The 21,918-nt window shown below is 41.5% G+C and overlaps 1 protein-coding gene across 8 annotated transcripts in view; it reads left to right on the top strand.

The window, feature by feature from the left end:
* Positions 1-1,214: 1,214 nt before the first annotated feature.
* The window catches only part of ENOX1 (ecto-NOX disulfide-thiol exchanger 1), a 362,160-nt gene continuing 341,456 nt past the window's right edge, over positions 1,215-21,918 (top strand). For 2 of the 8 annotated variants that reach the window (XM_030971239.1, XM_030971146.1), the window contains exon 1: positions 3,985-4,386. The gene's annotated coding sequence lies outside the window, so the exon portion shown is untranslated. Of the gene's footprint in view, positions 1,257-3,984; positions 4,391-4,563; positions 4,622-4,778; positions 5,390-21,918 lie in introns of those variants that run through there. The other 6 variants (XM_030971057.1, XM_030968220.1, XM_030969081.1 and 3 more) reach the window with 6 other exon arrangements.

Genomic DNA, 21,918 nt, shown 5'->3' with positions numbered 1-21,918 from the left:
ACAAAAACACTCTGCTGCCAGCCCTGAGAAGCAAAATCACAGTTGTGACAAAATAGATAACAAAATTAATACCTGCCTTTACTGGGAACACAATTTCAGCCCAGATACATTGATCTAAGAAATTACCGACTTGATCTCATTTCCAACCTCAGAGCAAAAATCAGGAGAGCTGGCTGCATCTGTGCGGGAGTGAATACAACGCTCCGTGTTATGTTTCAGGAAAGGTGAATCACAAGAACAAAGGAAAATTCACAAAATAAAGCCAAAGATGAAGGAGCAGAGTGGCTGCACACCTGCTTTGGAGACTCCTAAACCCAACCCAGCTCTGCAAAGGTTCCTCAGAATTTAACACTACCAGAGTTGGTAGAATTATTTAATTTTTATACCATGTAATGGAGAACACATCTTAGTCTTGTATGCTGTATCAGACACTGATGGAAAAATGAACTGCTTGTCTCAACAGTTTAGTTGGCATGAGCATTCCCATCAGCTCATGTCTTACAGAAAACATTCTGCTATATTCAGAGGTTAGCTAAGTCTGGCCTTCTGTGAAGAATAAGCCAACATTGGTGCTGATGTTGGTGGCTGGTTTTTGCAATGGCTTTTGAAGTGTTGAATCATGGACTGCTTGTTACTCAATTGCTCCATTCCATTTTTGGTATCAAGATATTTATCAATACATGTTGATACATTGCCTCCTAGTATTCTGTTTGCCAGCCAACAAAGCTGACTCAGGAAGACAGACACATGCATGCCTTCCAATACAGAAATCACGTTCTCAGAACAAATTCAAATCTTCTGCTGTGAACTTGAGTGCAACATCATATGTAGAAAACAAGGGTTGAAAAAAAAAAAAAAATGGCCCATCTGCAGTCACTGGCAAAACTCCCGAGGGAAAGCTAGGAAGAAAAGGAATCAGGAAAATTTTTAAATGCAGTTTTCTCTTTTACTGTGTTTCTAATCCCATTTTCTTGGCTTCTCTTTGTCTTGCTTTGTTATTGTTTGTCGCTAGCCTGCATATATAATGCTTCATCTTAAGAGGGAACCTGGAGAGCATATTTTCCCTGCTAACGAATAACCTGGATCTTTTTCATCACTGAAGCCAATCAGAGGCGGGAGATTACAGTTGGCAGAGGGCTGAGATTTGCATATTAACAGCGTAGTTATTGAAGAATAGCTGTCTTGCATTGAGACCAAACTGTGCCCTACGATTCCCCAGCACCGGCTGTCAGCCAATGCAGATGAGGGATTCAAAGGTCAGATGGTTTTTATTGTTTGTTTTGGTTTTGGTTTTTGTTTTTGTTTTTTTTTTTTTTTTTAATTTTTAAAGAGAGAACTGTGCACTACTAATGATATTAGGTCAGATAGTGAATCCCCCATGCAGGAAGGAAAGAAAGTGGAGTGAACCTGCTTGGCTGTGGCTTTGTCGTGGCACAGCCGCTGTGCCCTCTTGTTGGCTCCAAGGAGTCTCCCTGCCTAATGTATCATATTGTGTATATTAATGTTTCAGCTTTACAGTTCTATTTCCATTAGGGGAAGATTGCCCGTGAGCCTCTTAGTGGATAAATAGGAATTTACAGCTTTCAAAAATTCTCTTAAAGCTTGCAGGATCCACAGAAGAAGGAATTACACATGACTATTTTTGAAGCTTTAAAAGGTCCAGAGGGCCTAATTGTGCTCTCAGATATTTCTGTGCAGCTCCGATTGAAGTCTTGGGATATAATGCATGCTTATGCGACAGCTAAAATGAGTCCTTTTTTAAATGAAAAAAAAAATCCTTCAGTTATTAAAAAATTAGATTGTAAAGTCTCCAGGGTCAAGCCAGCAACTTCCCAAGAGCTATTCAGAACATAACAAAGTGAGGTCTTGGTTGGAACTCATCTCTGTACCAACCTGCAAATAAAAAATAAATGCTGAACATGTTAGTGAAATACAGTAAAGACAGTAACACCTTCTTCTGCAGATTTGTGCACCCATGTTTGTGTGCTTGGACTTGTCCAGGCAGTTCTGTGGCAAGAAAGGAGGGGACAACCCTAAATTTTAATAAAGAAATAACCTTAACAAGTGTGCTCATGCTTCATTCAATTACATTAAACAAGGCAAATACTGGCAGAAATATTTTCTTTTACCTCTGTTTTATATCAACCAAGTCTTATGCAACTGACAAGAGGTTAAACCTTGTTTTGTTGCTGTTATCTGTGTTTCTAAGTACAATTGCATTCAGTGTTAGGAGAAAGAAATGAAGAAGCAAGTTTAACACAGCCAAAGGAAATACAGTTCAGAAATATATTCAGGCCCTGAAGTTTCTGTGAGTTTTTTTTATTAGTCCTTGATTTTGCAAGCTAGTTTACACTACAGGTGACATACAAGTTGTGCATTAATTTCCCCATGGGATTTCTGTGTGCTTTTCAAAAGGTGCTTGCTTAGGGGTGAACAGGGCTGAGCTTTAAAAGACTGAAAAGATGTGTTTTACTGTAAATAACTTAGAAGAGGATTCCCAAACTATAATTATGTCTTACTTTCATCAGGGCTACATTTAACAGAAATTCTTCCAGTGACTTTTTCTTTATTCAGCTATCTACCACTAAAAAGCAGAGCAAGAACCAGTCAGGAAATAAATAGTCCACAGCTGCACAGCTGGATCAAGAGTGGCTCCTGCTCCTCACCTAAATCAGTGCAATAATTTCCTTATTTTGTCCTCCATGTGTGTCCTTGTGTTTCTTGGTATAATATGTGTCAGTATTATTTGTTGTCACTTCTCAAACTAAAGCTGTGACACTAACCCTGCCAGCCAAGGGAAAAAAACTACACACAGAGGCAACACAAGCCAGTATTGTTTAAATCAGATGAGCCCAGTGGTGTGGAAATTGCTTCTGTTGCATAAGTGTGCTCACTGGTAGACCCAAACTGATGGGCTGGTAAGCATACATAATTAGCCCAGCACCTGTGGATGTAATTCCATACTGCTTTGCTGAAAGAAGTACTGTAGAAAATAACAGGCAGGAGATTTTTCTATCGGATTTTCTTCCTACCACTAGAAATCATAGCTGCTGTGTGCAATATTTAATACCTGATGTTAGTTTCCACCTTTCAGCCACAGCCACTTTTCACTTGCCAACTAATCGTCACCTAGAAGTGTGGTGAAACACATTGTAAATGAGCATACAAAGGCTTTCTCCAGCACTAAATCACAACCATCTCTACAGAGGAAAGGACTGCTTACAGCAGCCCTGCATGGTAATTCAGGCCAGGAAAGAAGCAGGTTTTCCCCTTTCAAATAGCAGGAAGACTTCAGATTAGCCAGCATTGTCCTTGGGAGCAGAGGTGCCGCTGCAAAAGCCTTCCTTAACCCTCTTCTCAGACGAGGTGTTCAGCGGCCTCTCTGGGAGCAGCGCTGGGCTCTGGGGAAGCACTTGTTGCTGCCAGCACCCCAGGGCCCAGCGCCTTGTCCTGGGAAGAGCTGTCCTCGGCCGCCTGCCCCATGGCTTCCCAGATGAAAAGGTGAGGTTAGGTGCTCTTGCCACACTTGTCTCCTGCCTGGGAGATGAATAAGCAAAAAACCAGACCCTCTAGGTAAGGGTGTTCCCTAAAAGGTGCTGATCCAAAGCCAGGCTAAAGGGTAGGTGGAAGCCTCGAAGATCAGACTACTCCTCACGGGAGGATTCCCAAAGAAAGCACCGATCCCGTCGGATGGGGTGCAGCTCATCAAGCCGCACAGGCTGCCACAAGAACCGTTTGAGGTGAGGGAGGCCTCGGGGAAAACTTGCGGCAGGATGCTCAGCTCGGGGTGCCTGCAGCTCGCACTCCCGCGGCTCCGCAGGGCCCGCTCCCCGCCGCCCACCCTCCGCCACCTCCCCGCCCCTCCGGCGGAGCGGGCAGCGCTCCCCGCGGCTGCGGCGGGGCTTCATCCCGCTCCGTGCGGCCCCAGAGCCCGCCCCAAGGGCCGCGCCCGGCACCTCCCCGGCGGGGCCGCTGTCCCCGGGACGCCGTGACGGCTGTGCGCTCCCCGCCCTTCTCACCGCCCCTCTCCCCTTTCCTCCTCCTCTTCTTCCTCCTCCTCCTTCGGGAGCCTTGCCTCCCCTGCACACCTGCCTTGCCATTTGTCGGCGGCTTTGCTTGGAGGGGAGAATTTTCCCTCGGTCCCTTGCAGCATCCCTCCCCACACACACACATACACACACACAAGCACACGCCCGCTCACACAGCCGGACAGGCAGAAGCACCGCGCTGCCCGTGCCTCGGCAGCCGCCGCCTCTCCGCACCCGGCCCCGCGCTCCCCGCCGCCGCGGGGCGTCCTCCGCCTGCTGCAGCGCCGCCGGGCCCGGCAGCCGCCGAAGGGGGCGGCGGCGGCGGCTCCCGCTGCTCCGCGGCCCCGCACCGGCAGCGGTAGGTAGGTACGGCGGTCCCGCGGCGGCAGCCCGCTCCGGGCAGCTCCCGGCGCTGCGGAGGGACGGGCACGGAGAGAAGGAGGGAGGGAGGGCGACGGGAGCGGGGCGAGACGCGCTGCCCCAGCCCCGCCGGCGGCGCTCGCCTCGCCCGGCTCCTGCTCCGGCTGCGCTCCCGCGGGGCCCCGCGCCGCCCCCGCCGCTGCCCGGCACCCCCCGGGCACCGGCTCTTCCCGGTGAGTCAGAAAGTTTGCTCTCCTGGGCGCCCGGTGTTTGTTGTTGTTTGGGGTCCGCCTGTTTAGGCTGGGCTTTTATTTTCCCATTCCCGCTAGCGGGCTATTTATTTATTTATTTCTCTTTTCTTCCTTTTTTTTTTTTAATTGCAGTCGCTGCTGCAGCGCGGGTAGAACCGGGCTCCCGCGGCCGGCGCTGCCCCCGCCTCGCTGGGCAGCCTCCCCCGGGGCACACGCGTGGGCGGGCGGGCAGCGCACCCAGGGCGGCCGGAGCTCGGGTCCCTCCCGCTGCCCCCCTTCCCTCTAGGAGCTGGGTGGCTGCGGCTGAGATGTTGCCGGCAGCCCTCCTGCAGTTGGCAGAACAGTTTTTGGTGGCAGCTCGGGAGGAGACTGTCCCATCCCTCTCCCGTTTCTCCTCGTTCCTTGAGAGAGTGTTTTAAAACAGGTTTCAGTGAAGCTATAGGTGACAGGATCCCGGTGTCACCGAGAGCTGTGCTCCGTTTTGTAACTAGCAGTGTTACTGTAGCGGGTTATCAGCTGGGGAACAGCCGTGTTCGACCCTGGTGAGGAGAGGGATTGGCTGTGGGTCATGTCCATCTTCCACTGCTTTCATCTAATTGCTAGAAGTAGCTTGCTGTTTGGGGTAGAAGAAGCTCGCTTGCGTTTTACTCTTTTGTTCTTTAATGCTAAATGGGGTTTGGTGGGGGCTCCTAGTTTCTGATAGGAAACTATCAGAAACTATAGAGGTTTAATAAATCCATCTCTGAGCAGGTGAGGCAAGAAGCTTTCAGGTCCTTCCCATGAGCTGTGCATTTTCTATGTTGTGTGTTGTTGCTTCTTTTTTTTCTTATCACTGGGAGTTCTGCTGTAATGCCTCAAAAGCTTTGATGGTTTTTTGCAATGAACCTCATTCTTTTTTTTTCTCAAATTTAAAATGGAGTGATAAAATGCATAGGTGTTAATAAGTGAGTTGAAAAGACTTTGAAATAGTGCATGTTGTGCATGGTGTGAAATTGTAGATATACATAAAAGAATAATAACTACTCTGCAGGTTTTATTTCAAACCTTCTCTATGACTTTGTGCTGAACTCTCTTCATCTGTCAGCTTTTAAGTCTGTTTTTTGTACTTGAGGTCTCCTGTTTTGTTGTGGGAATGCATTGGTGGGCACCCACATTTGCCTGGTTCTCATAATCGTTTATTCGCTCATTTTGCAAAGACTTGCCATGGTCGAAAATAAGTGAAACTTGCTATTGTGGCTTTCAATTTTAGATCACTTTTCCTGATGCTTTTATTTATTTCTCTACTTGATAATTTGTTTATTGATGTTGCAACGGGAGAGGGAGAGTAGGGAATTGTCTCTGACTCTTCTATATGTCCAAAGGTACAAGACAAAAGAAAAAAAAGATTGTGTAAAGAAATTAAGGCACTGAAACAACCTAGGTCTGAATTCCAAGAACAAAAATTACGGTGGCATGTGTGCTTGCCTGCACCAGGCATTCTGCAGCATGTGGTATTTACAGAACTTGCAGTGTACAGTAGCTCTCCAGTAGTAAGAGAACGCTTTGTATCCTTGGAAGTGAGAGAGTCTTTGACAAGTCAGCAAAACTATAGATACAGTCAAGGAATGCTGATACACGTGTGAGTGTGTGCACATATAAATATCACCAGATTGCCTGAGTTCATTTTTCCTCGGTATAGTTTGTCTTCCTCAGCCTGGAATATATACATACTTTCCCCTGAATTTTGAGGCATTTTTTGCTGCTTTTCTCTGTTTGCATCTGTTTTAATGTTAGTCTTAATCTCGCTGTAAAATACAAAATAATCTGGTAATAGATTTAGAAGACTTTATTGCCAGGCAAACCAGGCAATAGATCATGAAATCAGACAATAGCATTTTGTTTCCTAGCAACCCCCTACTGCAAACAGAAAACAAAACGGTGGTGGATGCTTCCACATCATGATAGCTGTATGTCGAAATTCCCAAGTAGTAGATACTGAAGTACTGATTGTGCTGGGAGATTCACTGCTATTTGTTTCAACTGCTTAGTTAATATTTGCCTTTTGTGAGAAAGATTTGCTGGGGTAAGTGCAGTTAAATGGTTAAAATTTCACTCTGGTCTCTTAATAATAATGTCTGTTAGAATTAAGAGGACACAAAATTAGGTAGAATTTTTGCCATTGAGAATGATTTGGAGTTGTCTGTTTCTATTGCAGGACTGTTTCTAAATCTGTGCTATTATGGACCCTTGCAAATCAGATATATCATCTCCTGTATCTAACATTGAATATCTTTCTGGATTTTGTGTTGTTAGTCTTCCTTTAGATTTGTGTTTTAAAACTATGTTTGTTAGAATATACTGGAAGAAAAATCCTTTGTGGCTCCTAGGAGTGGAAAGTAAAATCCTGAGTGCCTCCTTGCCATGTTTACGTTCTTGGCACCCAGTTCAGCCCTTCCAAGGAATCAGTGCTATCACCGTGCAGCAGGATTGGGTCCTGAGCCGTCATCTTTCTAAAAGTGCTTTTGATAATGCAGTAGTTCCCTTAGTTAGAGTGCCTGAGCGCTGAAATGGCACTGAAATTCTCGACCCTGAATCAATCTGGGATGCACTTTGTGCACTGCCATCTATCTGAAAAAATCCATTAGTGCAAGCTGGAGATCTGACCTAGGATGAGTGCAGGTGTTTGTGCTCTGGAAGCTGCTGGAGATGCTGAGCTACTGTAGGAAAAGGAGCTGAGCAGGCATGGATGTGTAGTTGTACGTACAAGGCAGCAGAAAAATTTCTATGCTTTTGTCTCTCTTTTATAGGAGAAAATGTCAAAAAGGTGTTTGCCGAGTTTTACCTACAAGTCTGCGCTATCCAGCAGTATTTACAGACATCACACAGTAAATTGAAACAGAGGCAGTTTTCCTATTGGTTGCATCAGTGATTCTGTGAAAGTGAAAATATTATCCCAGTCTGGAACACTGTAAAATCAGAAGAAAAATTTGCTGTGGGGAAGACAGCAAACTTAGTCAAGTATGCATTATTAAACAACAGAATTCACGCTAGGCATGCGAATGGTGTTCTCTGGGTGACTTAGGGGTTCATAGCATTATTTAAGAGATCCCATGCGCAGTCACAGACAATTTATTTATATTGCCCATAGGTATTTTCCTGGTTCATCTCAAGTACTGAGGTACAAAAGGGTTACAGCAGATGCCACTTGAATAAAAAGGGTTGAAGTGGAATGGTCAGAGAGTATTACAATTCTGATAAATATCTATGAGCAGCTACTTTCTTGTCTATATTTGAAATCACACGTTTTAGTGCCATAGCATGTGTGGATGGTTTACTTTAGAACATGCTAATTGAATTTTGGAAGGCTTTATGGATTGAGAGGAAGTAGTCATTTTCCAATTTTTCTTCTCCGTTTCTTTCTCAGATGGCACTACTCCCAAAACTTGAATCTTACAATTAGGTAGTCCACAGATGAAGCTTGATATGGCTGCCTAATTACAGTCCCTACTTCACCTCTGCCTGTGTTTGCCAGGCAGCAGAATGAGAGAAGGCAAAGAAAACAAAAAGTACAAACAAAAAACCAAGGGGGGGAGACAGGTCATGAAGTATTCTGTGTATAAACAATGGAAGTCATTTGGAAGTGATTTTAAATACTCTTCACGAAACTCCTTTTACACCAACTGCATTTGTTGCTGGTAGTGAATATAAAGCTTTCCCCTGCTGTAATGTGGGTTGGCCACTGATGGAGACAGCCAAGCCATGGCCCAATCCAAAGACCTTCTTCTCCCTTGTCTCCACTAAAGATCATCTTAAGTGGAACTGTGAGTTATGTCCATTCCATTTAAAGGTGTTTAGGAGACAGGAATTAAGAAATGGACAGCTTTGTTCTGTCTCTTAACTGCACAGTGATGGTTGTGGCTAATGAGGTACCAGGGAATGTGCTGCATATCTTGCTGTGATACACGAGCCTTTCCAAAATTTTCACAAGGCTTTCTTTTATGATTATTTTTCAAAGTGGGTACTGAAGTAATGAGAATATAGAGTTACTTACTGCGTGTTTAAACCTATAGGCTTCATGATTACTGTACCAAAGGATAAATACTTAGGTATTTATTTCCAGTTCTTCTTTTAAGAAAGGAACAAAAGCTTGATGCCAGTTTTGGACTCTCTTGAGGCTATGTTTTTAAAATCCTGTTACCTTTAATCACTGAGCTGTCAGTTCTTGCCAAATACAGAAAGCAGACTATCCAAGTGATTACAGAAACTGAGGATTTGGTTCAGCAGAGCACTGACTTGCACACCCAACTTTTTTTTTTTAAGTGTGTGCTTAAGCTCATCTCTACTTGCTGAGATAAACTGGATTTAAGAAAGTTAAGGTGGAAGTTAGGCATGTAATTAAATGCTTTGATGAATAGGGCAAAACCTTTCAAAGTAATGTCTTTGCTTTGTAGTAAACAACTTCAGGACAATTCCTCCAGGCTTGTAGAGTGAAGGGAACAAGTATGGGGAAAAGGCAAGGGGCAAGGGGTATCAAATCAGGAACTTACTGGTGGATGATAGTGATGCTGGAAGAGATTGAGAATTAATAAATGAGTCTGGAATGGGATTTAATTACAGAAAAGTATGGTTTGTGCTTAGGCTGTCAAGAGAAAGGTAACATTTTAGTGAACAAAGAGGTGGTATTTCCTTTTTATAAGATTCTGTTATGAACACGTGAAAACTGAATATCATCTTAACAGGAAAGTATTGACAATTTAATGGAGGCTCAGAGAAGAGCAACAAAATACTCATGGGTCTGGAGGAACTAGCTTGAAGGGAAATACTCAAAAATAGACATCTCTAGTCTGGGACTGAATATGGGGAGATGGGTTAACTATGTGTCTGTGTTTGAAATGTGTTTTAGTCAAAGCAGTCAGATTTTTTTCCTGCCTTATGTGAGAGAATAAAATAAAAGTTTAAGATGAATTCTGGGCCAAAACTCAGTAATAGAAAAATGTATTGTAGTTTATAGTAGTCTGGGTGTAGTGCAAGCCCCCCATGACTCTTCAGATGTTTAAAATTAGAGTAGGCAAATTGATGCCAGGGGTACTGGAGAAGGCGATCCTGCATTTTCAGGGAGGTGAAGTACAGGATCAACCAGCCCATTTTCATGCTTCTGTTCTGTTCTGTTCTAGTTTCACCTGAAGGTTACAGGAGGTCAGATCCCAGGCTAGCCAACCTTGCCTTGGTTTCCAGTGCTGAGACAGTTGGGTTTTGTGCTTTTATAATGCAGGATTGAGAACAGGGTCATCATGTGGGCTCAGGCTGAGTCATTGATGGGATGGTGGATGTACAAGGATTAGCTACAGTAGATTTTTTAGTAAACAGCTATGGGTTTTTAATTTGTTTATTTTTCCTTTTGGAAATGATGAGCATCTCAGGTGGTGTAGAGGGCACAGAGGCGACAGCTTTCTCTTTCTTGTCGGTTTCTGCAGTGTTTTTTATCATTTGAGGACACTTACTGCCACCAGGTGCAATGATGGATAGCAGATACTGTTCTTTCCTTCCTGTCCCCCCATCACAATGCCCTGATCTCAGCACAGCTGTCTCCTGTGATCTGGCCAGTCAGTGTGCAGTGCAAGTCCTGATGACCACTGCCACCAGTGGTGTGTTTTCTGGGAGAGACTGAGAAAGGGGGAGAGACACAGAGATGATCTTTCCAAGGATGCATTGGTTTAAATGTCTCCATCATGCATGTAAACTGAGAGAAGACTTAGCCAGGGAATGTGCAGGTTCAAGGTATAATGGCAGCTTTCTTGTGGAATGGCAGCTTTTCCTGTAATGAAGTTTAATAAATTTGGTTTATTGCAATTCATGTTACTCGAAGCAAACATTCAGAAAAAAAAATGTTGTGCAGACTGATATCTTCAGGGAGTGTTTTCCAACAGCCATGCCAATTGCAGAGGAGGAGGTGGATTTCCCTCTACTGTGCTTTATGGATACCTGACAGCCAACTGTTTAAACAAGGCCTATTTTGGTAACCATAAGGTAAAAACAAGTGATTCAGAATAACCCTTCTTAGCATGTTAATGATTAAAACAGTAATCCTGCAGCAGTATCACATACAGGGGAAGGCTGATCTGGGATATCTGGGCTGAGCGGGTTGGTGAGACTGACCTTTGGTTTAAGTACTTGACAGTGCAAGAAAGGAGTGTTTTGAAGTGGTGAAAGACAGGTTTAGGTCTTCTGTGTTCAGTGTAATGTGGAAAAAATTGGTCTGTCTATTAAAACCCGGTACACTCCCAATACACTTCAGGTGTCTTTGCTTATATAGAAGTCCTCTGAGAGTTAAGCCAGGTTCAGTCCTTGCTGGGGCTTCTCTCTGGGAGCTGGTAGATAGATTGGTGATGGACATCTGAGAAGAGGTTCATTTTGAAGGAGCGAAATTGAAGGAAGTTTTGTTTTTTAGGCAGAACATAAGGATTAAGACTGAGGTTGATTGCTAATGCATTGCTTCTGCTAGAGGGACAGTTTTTTGTGGACAAATTATTCATTTGTGTATGTTAATGACACTCTTCTGTGTAAGTGTGCTAAGATCAGGCTTGTTGGATGGGATAGTTTAGACTGAAAGGTACTGGGTAAATGTAAGATTATTATCTCCCTTTTGCAGGAAGAAGCTGGGTCAACAGTAATCTTAATTACAACATGTTTCTGTTAATAGATCTTTATTTTTAGAGTTAAGTTAAATGAGGCTTTAAAGTGCTTTTATACAGGTACTTTTAACGTAGTGTTACCATTTAGGATGTGAGGTTTGGTATACTGGATCTTAACAATACTTGTGGAGGAACAGTTTCTCCATGTCCGGAGTGGATAATTCACAACTATTCTGGTATGGCAGGTTGTCTCTGTGTAGGTTTTAAAGGGACCTGTGCCCTACACACAGTGTAAAAATGCTTCAGAACATAACAGCTCTGCCTGTGGTAGAATACAGTGAGGATTTAATAGTATTTTTAACAATTCTGTTTAGATTTATTCATTCCTTTTAGGAAGCATTTTGTCAGGAAAGCAAAGAAGAAATGAAATAGAAGGAGCTGATAAAGGCGTGGGGTGAATTTAGGGAGGTGGATTGCAATAACCAGAATGAGAGCATGCTCTTAGAATGAGCACTGGTTCTTCTGCCCTTATAAGAAGTATTTCAGCAATGACAAATAAGTTTGTTTCATCTGAAAGCAGCAGATTGCTTCCTAATATTTTGCTAGTCTGACATCCTGTGAAATTGTGTTATATCCTAATTCAGTGGCTGCTCTGTATGTAGAATAAGAGCTTGCTATTTTCTACCAAGGGAAGCATTCCCTCTCCTTCTGCAGTGGTAGAGGTATTTTGGTGTTAGAGGTCCATGGATTAATCTCTTCTGATGACTTCTGATAGATGTTGGCATAACTCAGAAGAGAAAGTTGCATTTTCTAAATAAGTGATCTGCTTAGTTTGTAGTTTTTCTCAGAGGTGGGACCTTTGCTCAGCAGTGAAATCTACTGAGATCTCAGCACAGGGGGGTATGGCTACAGACACATCAGTGTGGCTGTGGTCCTCTGCTGGCAGATAGGGAGCAAACACTCTGTGGATTTACTGGCTGTAAATGGGTGGTCTGTCCATGCACACACCCTTCTGGCTTCTGCTGTCTTCAGGCAGAGCAAAAGTGGAAGTACTGGTGACAGGCTGTTCCATAAGAAAGCTGGTGATTTAAAGATCCTGGAAAGTGCATTTGATTTAGAATCTTCTATATGTTGTCTTTCTATTAGTTTGCCTAAAATGAGCATCTCTGTGGTTAATCTCTTTTTAGCAAATGAAGGCACCCTTGGCCATTTTTTTGGTTCAAGTTTATTCATATCTTCGGAGTAAGAGGAAATACTGTGTGTGCTGATGAATCATTTTCTGCAGTGTAATCTCCCATTTCATATGAAGCAGAGAGCCATTACCATTTGTTTCATTGACAGCCTGTGAGGGAACATGCCATTTGAGCTCCTAGAGGGACCTGGGTGAAGCTTGAGCAAGAGCCTCAGTGTGCTGTTGCCAATCTACTTAGCTACACAGTTTCTTGCCAATTCTGTAAGCTTAACACTGTTACGTAAAGGCTTGTGAAACTAGGTATGGTGTGTTTGTCATTTGTTGGGTTGTTCAGTTTTATTTTTTGTGATATGTTTGTTTAATTTCTGTATCATTTTACAGAAGAGATGCAATGTGTAGTTTATATTGTTTCCTTTACAAAAGAGAAGGGAGCTGTAAATTCACCCCACAAAGGAAACTATTAACATTTTTTTTAAGTAAAGGAGGCTGGAAAATTGGAATTTCTTTTTCAGTTTCTTGGAAAATACTAAGGGAGATTATATAACTGCATGAAGTCTCTGGGGAAAAGGAAAAGAAGCCTTGCTGACAATGAAAGAACCAAGTGGCTGCTTAATGTAATCCACTCTTCATGGGAAAGGGAGAGAAGGGAGACCTGTGCAGTCAGACCAGGCTTCATTTATTCCAAGCTGAAAGTGGGCAGCACATCTGATGGGCAAATTGGTATAAGGCCAACTTGCTGGTCTGACACCTGTGTTTACCTTTTCTGCATTAACAAACTTGATTCTGTTCAGTGTTATATACTACAAATAAAACTGAAATTATAAAGTAATATTTTTCAGGCTCGTCTTGCCTAAGAATCGAGGGAGTAGTTTGAAGTGAATCAGTCAATTCACTGTAATCAAACAATTCTTCTGTACCTCAAGTGTAAATGCTGCATGAGTAGCTAGGCAGAAAGGACTTGTGGTCATCTTGAAATGATGAGGAAAATAAGTTTATTTTGATTCTCCAGTGTCAGACAGGCTACCTGATGAAACTGAATATTGAATTGAAAGCAGTTTGATAATCCTGAAGATGAGATCCCTTGCATCATTGAACTACAACTTTGACCTTGGTAGCTTCAAGCTTGATATAACCTTTGCATCATTGAAGTACAGTTGTGATGATCACTGAAGTCACTGTTATAGGTTTCAGTGGCACTTCAATGTAACTGTGTTCTAGAGGAATCACTTTGTTATTGGGGGGACAAAGAGCAAGAGCCACTCATGTTTTAAACACGATGAAAATGAAGACTTCAGAGTTGGCGAGAAACCTCCTTTCATGCTAATACAAAATGAGCAATATAGAGTGAGATGTCAGCCTGTATGTACTGCCCTTTCAAAGACATTTAAATTCACTAGCTCACTGTTAAACCAGTGAAGGAAAAGGGCAATGCAAAACTCAAAACTCAAACCTAAATGAAACAGCACTTCTGTTGATGCAAGGTGTTTAGTGAATATGAAAAATGTTCAGAAAGTGGCTAGAAGCATCCGTGCAAGACAAAATGCAGACCTTTTTAGTGCTCCCAGCCATGTCTCTAAGGGATGTCATGGGATGGCTGTACAACAAGGAGGCATTCTCTAAGCGCCTGAGGAGCAAGTGTAGTAGTAGGAGAAACAAATTGAAATGAGAACTTCTGAGGTAGGTTTGTCCTGATGCTGAGTTCATCTTGGTGAAAGAGAACTGTCTGTATGATAAGCAGTTGGCTGGAAACAAAAACGAGTGTTTATGCTTCTTTCCTTCAGTTACTCATAGACATCATCTGAGGAAGATTTTATTTTCACTTTTGCCTCTACACTGTGGTCCTCAGTAATGCAACTTGGTTTAAACAGAAGTTGAATGTGACTTCTGTAAAGACTTTTTATATTGCATTGTATAATTCTTTTATGTTTTTATATAAATATAAAAATTCCCCAGAGACTCCCCAGGGAGGTGGAAATCTTAGGAAGGCACATAATGATGGTTTCAGAAGGATTTCCAGCAGCTACAGCCTGGTAATGCTTTAGTTCAGATGGAAACTTTCTTCATCAGATATCTGAGAAAATATTGAAGGAGGTCTCAGTAGCTATAAAAACTGAATTGCAAGATGAAATGTTTTATGTGAAGATGGAGAACAGGAAGAAGTCTGACCTACAAGGAAAAAGTCTACAATGCCCACAGTGAGTAAAGAAAAAGTATTGCCTGAGTATGTTGCAAGAAATAGAAAGTTTAGAAAGTTTTTTCTAGTGTCAAGGATGCAGAGTGACCCTAGCATGGGTTGGTTGTGTGAACACTGTGGGGCTTTATCAGTTGGTGTTTTTAAGAATTTGATAGATGCAACCGTGTTGCCTGGAAAGAATGCAACTGATTCTGTTGCATGGTTGTTTCCAGCTTTTTTTTGTCTGATCCTCACCAAGCCCTACAGTGAGTGGGGATAACAGGAAATGAGACAGTCAGAAGGAGCATGGTTTCCCAACTTAAGCTGAAATCCACATGATAAGTCTGTGGATTGTGTTTGTTTTTTGTTTGTGTCACAACAGTGGAATATATGGCAGTTGAGTTGTAGGAGATGCTGCCAGTTGAACATGGATGTTTCAGGCTTGAAAATTTTCTTCTCTGTCCAGGTAAGTATGGGGTGTTCTTCCGTGTTGCACAGTTAGGCTTGAGACATTTTGATAAATTCACTTTGTCGTTCATGATCCCATGCTAACACAACTTGAGGTTCAGACCTCGCTGATGCAAAAACATGATGAAGCAAGCATAGCTAGGGAGAAAATAATCTGTTTTCTAAAAGCTTATATAGCTGTATCCCAAGTTGTTAAGGCACCCCTGAAAATAAACTAAAAGAATGGTAGATCTTACTGTCTAGAGACTTACAACTCAGCTACTGTGTTTTTTGTGTGTTTTGAGTTGTATGCTTTCAGTTTTGGACCACGTTGGAGGAATAATCATGTTACAAAATTAGTTTGGTAGTCTGTGGTTTGTGTTCTTAATAGTAAATGCTTTGTGGACTTCTTGCAGTGTTTCCAATTGCTGTCTTCAATCAGAGAAAGAAAGTTGTCTGAATTCTGGGAAGCATGTGGGGAAAAGACTAAGGGTCCATTAGACCCTAGTTTCTGCTTTTCTCCAGATGTTTACTCCATAACTAGTAGTAAAAGTAGCACGTAGACCAATAAAAATAACATAGTATATTAGAAGTACCAAAATATGGGTTCTTCTGGCAGAGAATGTTGAATTGTCCTAGAAAACAAATTAGTTCCTGTGCATTATGTGTTCATGGAGGTTTACATGAGTAATGAGTCAAATGTTCTTTTAAGATGTATGCGGCCAGATTCAGATCCCCAGTGATTTAAATCTTGTGTAATTCAAAAGATATTTATGAGTTATACTTCAGTAACAGATTACAATCTGGTTCTTATTCTGTAGGATTTTAATAAGGTTATAAGAGGGAAATTCATCTTCATTTTCCAAATGTGTAGCAAGTTACATAATTAATCCAATATTATCTTCATTCTGGAGGAGGCTGTTTAACTTGAATTTCTTTGTCAAATACCATGCAGACAAACTCATGTGGTGGTAACATTAAGTAATGATGGAGTTATCCAGATATATAGTTCTGTCATTAACTTGAATTGTTTTCAGTAGAGAAAGAACACGTTGCTGAAGAGAAGAAATGCATGCTATTTTTGCAGTCACTGTGCAATTAGCTCATATAACCCCTGGGCTCATCATGCTTTGTGTAGGATCCAGGGTGACCAACTGTGGGTCATTTGTGTGAGAACAAAGACCCTGGGGCTGAGAGACAGTTTATTAAGATAATACTGTGGGGTGAAGATCAACTGTCACAGCAGTTGCCAATGGAAGCGTGTCTGTATTTATTGGATGCTTGCATAAATAAGAGCTGCTTGAACTGGGATGTTTTGAATACTAAAGGATGAGGAAAATAACCAGATAAATGATTATGGTAGTGGTGTGAGCATGGAGCTGACCTCACCTTGTTTCTGCAGGTTCTCCTTTAGTGGTGATGGCTCTGTGGATTTTCTGATGCAAGGTTGAGTGCCTGCCATTTTAGCCATGGGATGTTTATTATTTCTGTCCTTTAATCATCTACTTTCATTAAAATGAAGGACCCTCTATCAGTTTTGGCCACTCTTAACCAATGTCACCCAAAGTTAGCAAAGAAAAGGAGGGAGATGAAGTTGCAGACAGAGCATCATTTAAGAGTCATTCTCAGGACACAGGGCTAAAATGTATTTTCCCCAGATGTTTCTCTTTCCAGGTAGAACAAAGAAAAGTTGAATTAAATTCTTTCATCCATGTCAAAGAGTACAAAGTATGTTGTCACTTGCTGATGTCTCAGTGTATTTGTCACTGGGAAGCCCACAGCAATATGCTTTCTATTTGTTTATGAAAAATGGACATACAATCTGTTTAAAACAAAATAAATTTGTTGTTTTTATCTGTGTAAGCAAAACAAAGCTGCTCTTGTTTGCAGACTACTCTATGACCGTAGCATGTGTGTAATGGCATGTCTGGTGCAGTGTTCTAACCACAGTAAGAGAAGCAAGTTCTTTGTCACAGTGCCTCATAAAGGATTTTCTGTGTATGTTTTTCTACTAAAAATCTTTGATAATCTGTTATTAAATATGAAAGCTTCTTATTTCAGCTTTACAAGAACATCACATTCTTCTCTTGGAAGCACACAGAGATCTCAGTGCTTAAGATTCAGTTTTGCAAACCCTTCCCCCTCCTTGCAACATTCATATGGAAATACACCATTAACTGTGAAATTCCCTAGCAACCTTAACAGCCTAGAAGAAGAGATCCAAACCCCAGGAATACTCAATTCTCAAGAGCATTTGTACTGTCTTTTGTTAATATTCATTATATTCTAATAAGTGATTTGATAAATTCTTTGAGGGGCTCTGCTATTTTTTTCTCTCCATCCCAGTGGTTGTTTAGTTGTAACAGTGCAATATTCCCAATGGTGGGAAGTGGAACCCAAAGCATCTTACCATCTCTCCCAAAAATCCTTCAAAAATCCACTTCATGGTGATTCCTTTGCTAATTTCTCTGCCAGTCCATAATTGAAAAAAAAAATTAGTGATGAGTAAGTTTTTGACAGCTGATAGAGGAATTATTGGTACTTTATAGCATAATAAATTGCTTGCTGACTCAGTTTAGGGAGAGAAGTCATTCTTTCATATACATGGTGGCAGTACCTTGATGGGTTTTCTACCTCTTAATTCTCTTACCTAGTGAAGACTAGTCATCCTTACAAATCCAGAGCTGATGCTATGGTATGCAGTATCTCAGGTGTCTCAGTGCAGAAAATCATTCAGGCGTTGCTTCAGCTTAATCCCACAGGAGCTGAGAGGTTCTGGCAAAAAAATCCCACTGCTTGATGGAGACAGGGTTGAACCCTAAAATGAAATCAAATGAAAATGAAACTTCATTAGCCAGTGAAATTAATTTCACTTACTTTTGTTCCAGCTCTGGTTTCTAGAGTAATTTTCGGGAAGGAATGTAGAGCTGTGGTTGTTTTTTGGGGTTCGTTCAGTTTGTTGTTTATATGGGCTTTTTGAGGTGGTTGATTTTGGGTTTTCTTGAAATTTTAAGCGGTCCCTTCTGTATGCCTTTTTCTCTATCACTTTTTGTCTTCTCCCATTTCTATAATCCTCCTTTCTCCTTTTCTTTATGTCTGTCTGTCCCGTGTCTTTTTACCACAACCTCTATTTCTTTTATATTTCAGATGTGTTATTTTCTGTTTAATGCACTCTCTTCTCTATTGCTTTCCTTTTATTTGCTCTCTTCATCCTTTTTACTTGCTTTCCCCACTATTTTGTATTTTGAGGCTCTGCCCTAGAGATTCTAATTAATTTGTTTCTACAGGGATAGAATTGTAAACTACTCTAGATTTCCTATTTTGTATCCTGTGCAAAATAGAAATGTGCCCATGTCACATGAAGCAAAGATGGGTAGTGAATGTAGCCCAGCAGTTCTGTATGGCCATGCTAAATTTCTTTTTGTTTGAAGGCTTAGAAACTCAAGTTTCTCTCTTGAGTTCAGGGCTTGGGTAGGTTTTCTTGTCGCCTTACTCTCAAAAGTAATTTTCTAATAGTAATCTCTCTTTTGCTCCTTGCATTATATAAGATCAGTAGTGTAAGAGGCTACCCAGGCCTCTTCAAGTGTAATAGTTTATACAGTTTGTCAGAATGTTCATGTTTTTGCACAAAGAAAGCTTTACTTTTGTATAGGGATCCTTAATCTGAAACAGTTGTTCCAAAGAAAGGGAAATATGTGCCATACAGTATATTTAATTATTTTTCAAGTGGGTAAGTCAGTTTGAGAAATGTGGTTATGTATTTTGAAGGTCTGTATTCTTAAATGCCATTCTCTCATGTCTTAGTATCAAAATTTGAGTGTGAAATAGGTAGTACTATTAGAAAGCTCACTGAGTGGTGAGTCAAAGTAATTAAGGGAAAGTAAATAATCTCTGAGGTTCTCATTCCCCATGAAACTAATTTTGTATCTTATCCTTCATGCATTTAAAAATAGTTCCCTGCTAATTCAAGATGCTTGTGTACTATGTCTGTGAAGAGCACTTCAGTCCTATTGAAGGGATGGCAGATTAGGGAGTTATTGGCAACAGACTATTTTTTTTATTTTAAGAGACTTTCATTTGGGCAATCTAAGTGAACAAATCTTGCTGGAAAATTAGCTTGCTGTACAGCGAGACAGCAGGTGATCAGCCAATCATTTTGTGAGGGTTTATGACGAGGAAACATCTGGGTTTGTCTTTAAAGGGATACAGATGACAGAATTTTTTCAACAAAGATGAGCTTTTCTCCTCAGTCTAGTAAGGCCTTAAATGTTCTGCCAAACATGCTTTCCTGTTTTACCTCTACTGTTTGGAATATAGCTTATTTTATTCCCTAGACTAATAAAGTGTACCTTGGGAGAGGAATGGGGTGTATTAGAACAGCTAGGCTGCTCTGGAGCTGCAGTTCTGCTGTGCACGAGTGTGACAGTGGTCTGACGGGAGAGTGACAAGATTGCTCTGTCAACTCCATCAGTATCTTGAGTAGGTATCTTAAGAGGGCTAATAAATCTCCATGACATGTCTCCAGGTTTCTGTGCTGAAGAAAATGAATATAATGTATTTATTTCTGTGTGCATTCTACTCATGAACTCCAGAGGTCTTCTGTTGCCCAAAGAGGTATAATGCATATGTAGATTTATTTTTTTGTACTCAGAGAGGTGCAGGTAGTGAAACGAGGCAGCAAGGCTGAAATAGCAAAGGGACTCCATTTGTGTGTACAGTGTGCATGAAGCGTGGTGCAGTGCTGGAATGTGTGGAGGGAACGCACAGACTCACTCTGGGCATGTAACATAATTGCAAGAACTAGCAACTTAAGCAGTATGTGTAGTGCAACCCCTTGGGCTCTGAACTGCCTGCCTCAGGTGTCATGAGGAGCTGCTCAGTGTGCAGGAGCCCTGCAATTACAAGGTTCAGTCATAGCAGAGTTACATGCCTAAAGTAGACAGTGTAGATGTATTCCCTCGCATCAGATGGGGATGTATGTGTAGCTTATTAAATAAGGATGCTAACCTGTTTGATAGTGAATTTAGAGGATTTGGAGATGGTCCTTTTTTTTTTTTCCAGATCTGCAAGATGAGCTGGTAAAGGTTTTTTTTTTCTTTTTTAATGTATGTTAACAGAGACTTTTTAGTTAAGTAACTGCAGATCCTTGTGCAAACTTAGAAAGACTGGAACTTTATGCATGTGTCCTGCTGTCATACTCATGCTCTCTGAAATCACTGAGGAGTTAGGTGCGGAAAAAGTCAGTGCTTGGCCAGAGCCCTGCAGATTTGGTGAAAGAAAATAAAACTATCAGTTAGCATTCTTGAGAGCAGGTAAACCTAATCAGTGTAAAGGGAATTCTGTGACCTGTTATCTAGAGCAGGAAATCTGCTTTTTATTAATCAATCAAACAAAATGTTGAAAATAATAGAAGAAATGACTTGAGGGAGGGAAAAGCAGAGTTAAGGAATACTAGTAGGCAGCTGGTACTGTTTGTGAAAATAGACTATTCTTAAAGCTTTCATAGGCATTGTGTACTGTATAGGAAAAAAGCCTTTCCCTTCTTCTTTCAGAGGGAAGCCATGATTTTATCTCAGTAATTGAAAATAATGTCTGAAGTTGTTCTTAACTAAATTTACATGAACCCCTTTTACAATCTGTTGTTATCTTTCAGGGAATTTCTCAATAAATGCTGCTGCCTGTGCTTGGATGGCATGATCCTATATAGAAAACAAGGCCGAGCACATCCTGTTCATTACTCAAAGAACAGCATTTCTAGCCTAATTATGGTGCCATTGGCAGTGATGCTGTAGTTAAAGGTGGTTGTTGGTGTTTCTGTTATAAATTCTGTGTACTTGAATAACTTCATTCATGCCAGGCAGAAGCCTGACTAGCTATTTACTTACTCATTTTCCTCTCTTTACTAAAAATCCCTAAGTGAAGAAAAGTTCTGAATTTCTTTGATATCTGTAATCTGTCAGTCTATTTATTACAAAAATGCTGTGCTTTTCCTTCATTTCCAAGCTTTCCTCTGTTGTGCAACACACATGGTAACTGGTTGGTGACTTGCATCATTCAGCGCTGTGGGTTGCTCAAAGAAAGCCATGCCTGTGAAAGAGGGGAAAAGAAACACCAGAGCATATGGAATTGTCTAAGTTGAGCAGTCTGTGCACAGTTATGTCTGCAAGCAGAGATGGTTTCAGTTGCCTCAGTTGCTGGAACTGGGCAATATTAATATAATGACTTCTTTCTTCCGCGGGAGCATTGCCAAGTTCCTCACAGTTCTATGAACACTGAGCCATCCCTCTAGGCACCACTCAATTGTCAGATCTGTCACACTTGCATTAGTATACATTTACTATTCTGTCATTTCCTGCTGAATAATGACCAGTGCTAGGTCCAGTTTTATTTCTATGTTTTGGGAAGAGATGGGGGAAAAAACCCAACTAGACTCAACTAGCAAATGCTGTTAAGCAGTTTCCTCAAAAAAAAGGCACAGTGAGTTTTACAAAAATGCTGGTTATTGTGAGATTTTTTCAAAGCATCTCCTATTTAGGATGCTTTTTTCTGTTTTAATTAGGCAAAGGGCCTCATCCAAAGTCTGTTGAACTTAGTGAGTGTTTTCTGAGTGACCTTCTAATGTCTGTTCGAGGCTGTGGAGGCCCCCAAAGTCGTAATGCTGAGAGGTGTAATTGGCCCTATAAATCTCAGTGGGTCATTAATTCTAAATCGCAATAATGTTAAGACCAGGATGCATGTAAATGAAGCAAAGTGATGAGCATAGTAGGAAGATTTATACAAGCATTTTCTTGCTTTGCTTTGCCCAGTAGTAGAAATTGTAGTTTTGGCATGGAAACTTGCTTTCTACCTTATCATC

The sequence above is a fragment of the Camarhynchus parvulus genome, chromosome 1 (genome assembly GCF_901933205.1).
Source record: "Camarhynchus parvulus chromosome 1, STF_HiC, whole genome shotgun sequence".
NCBI lineage: Eukaryota > Metazoa > Chordata > Aves > Passeriformes > Thraupidae > Camarhynchus > Camarhynchus parvulus.
This window is presented reverse-complemented; position numbering and strand designations above follow the sequence as displayed.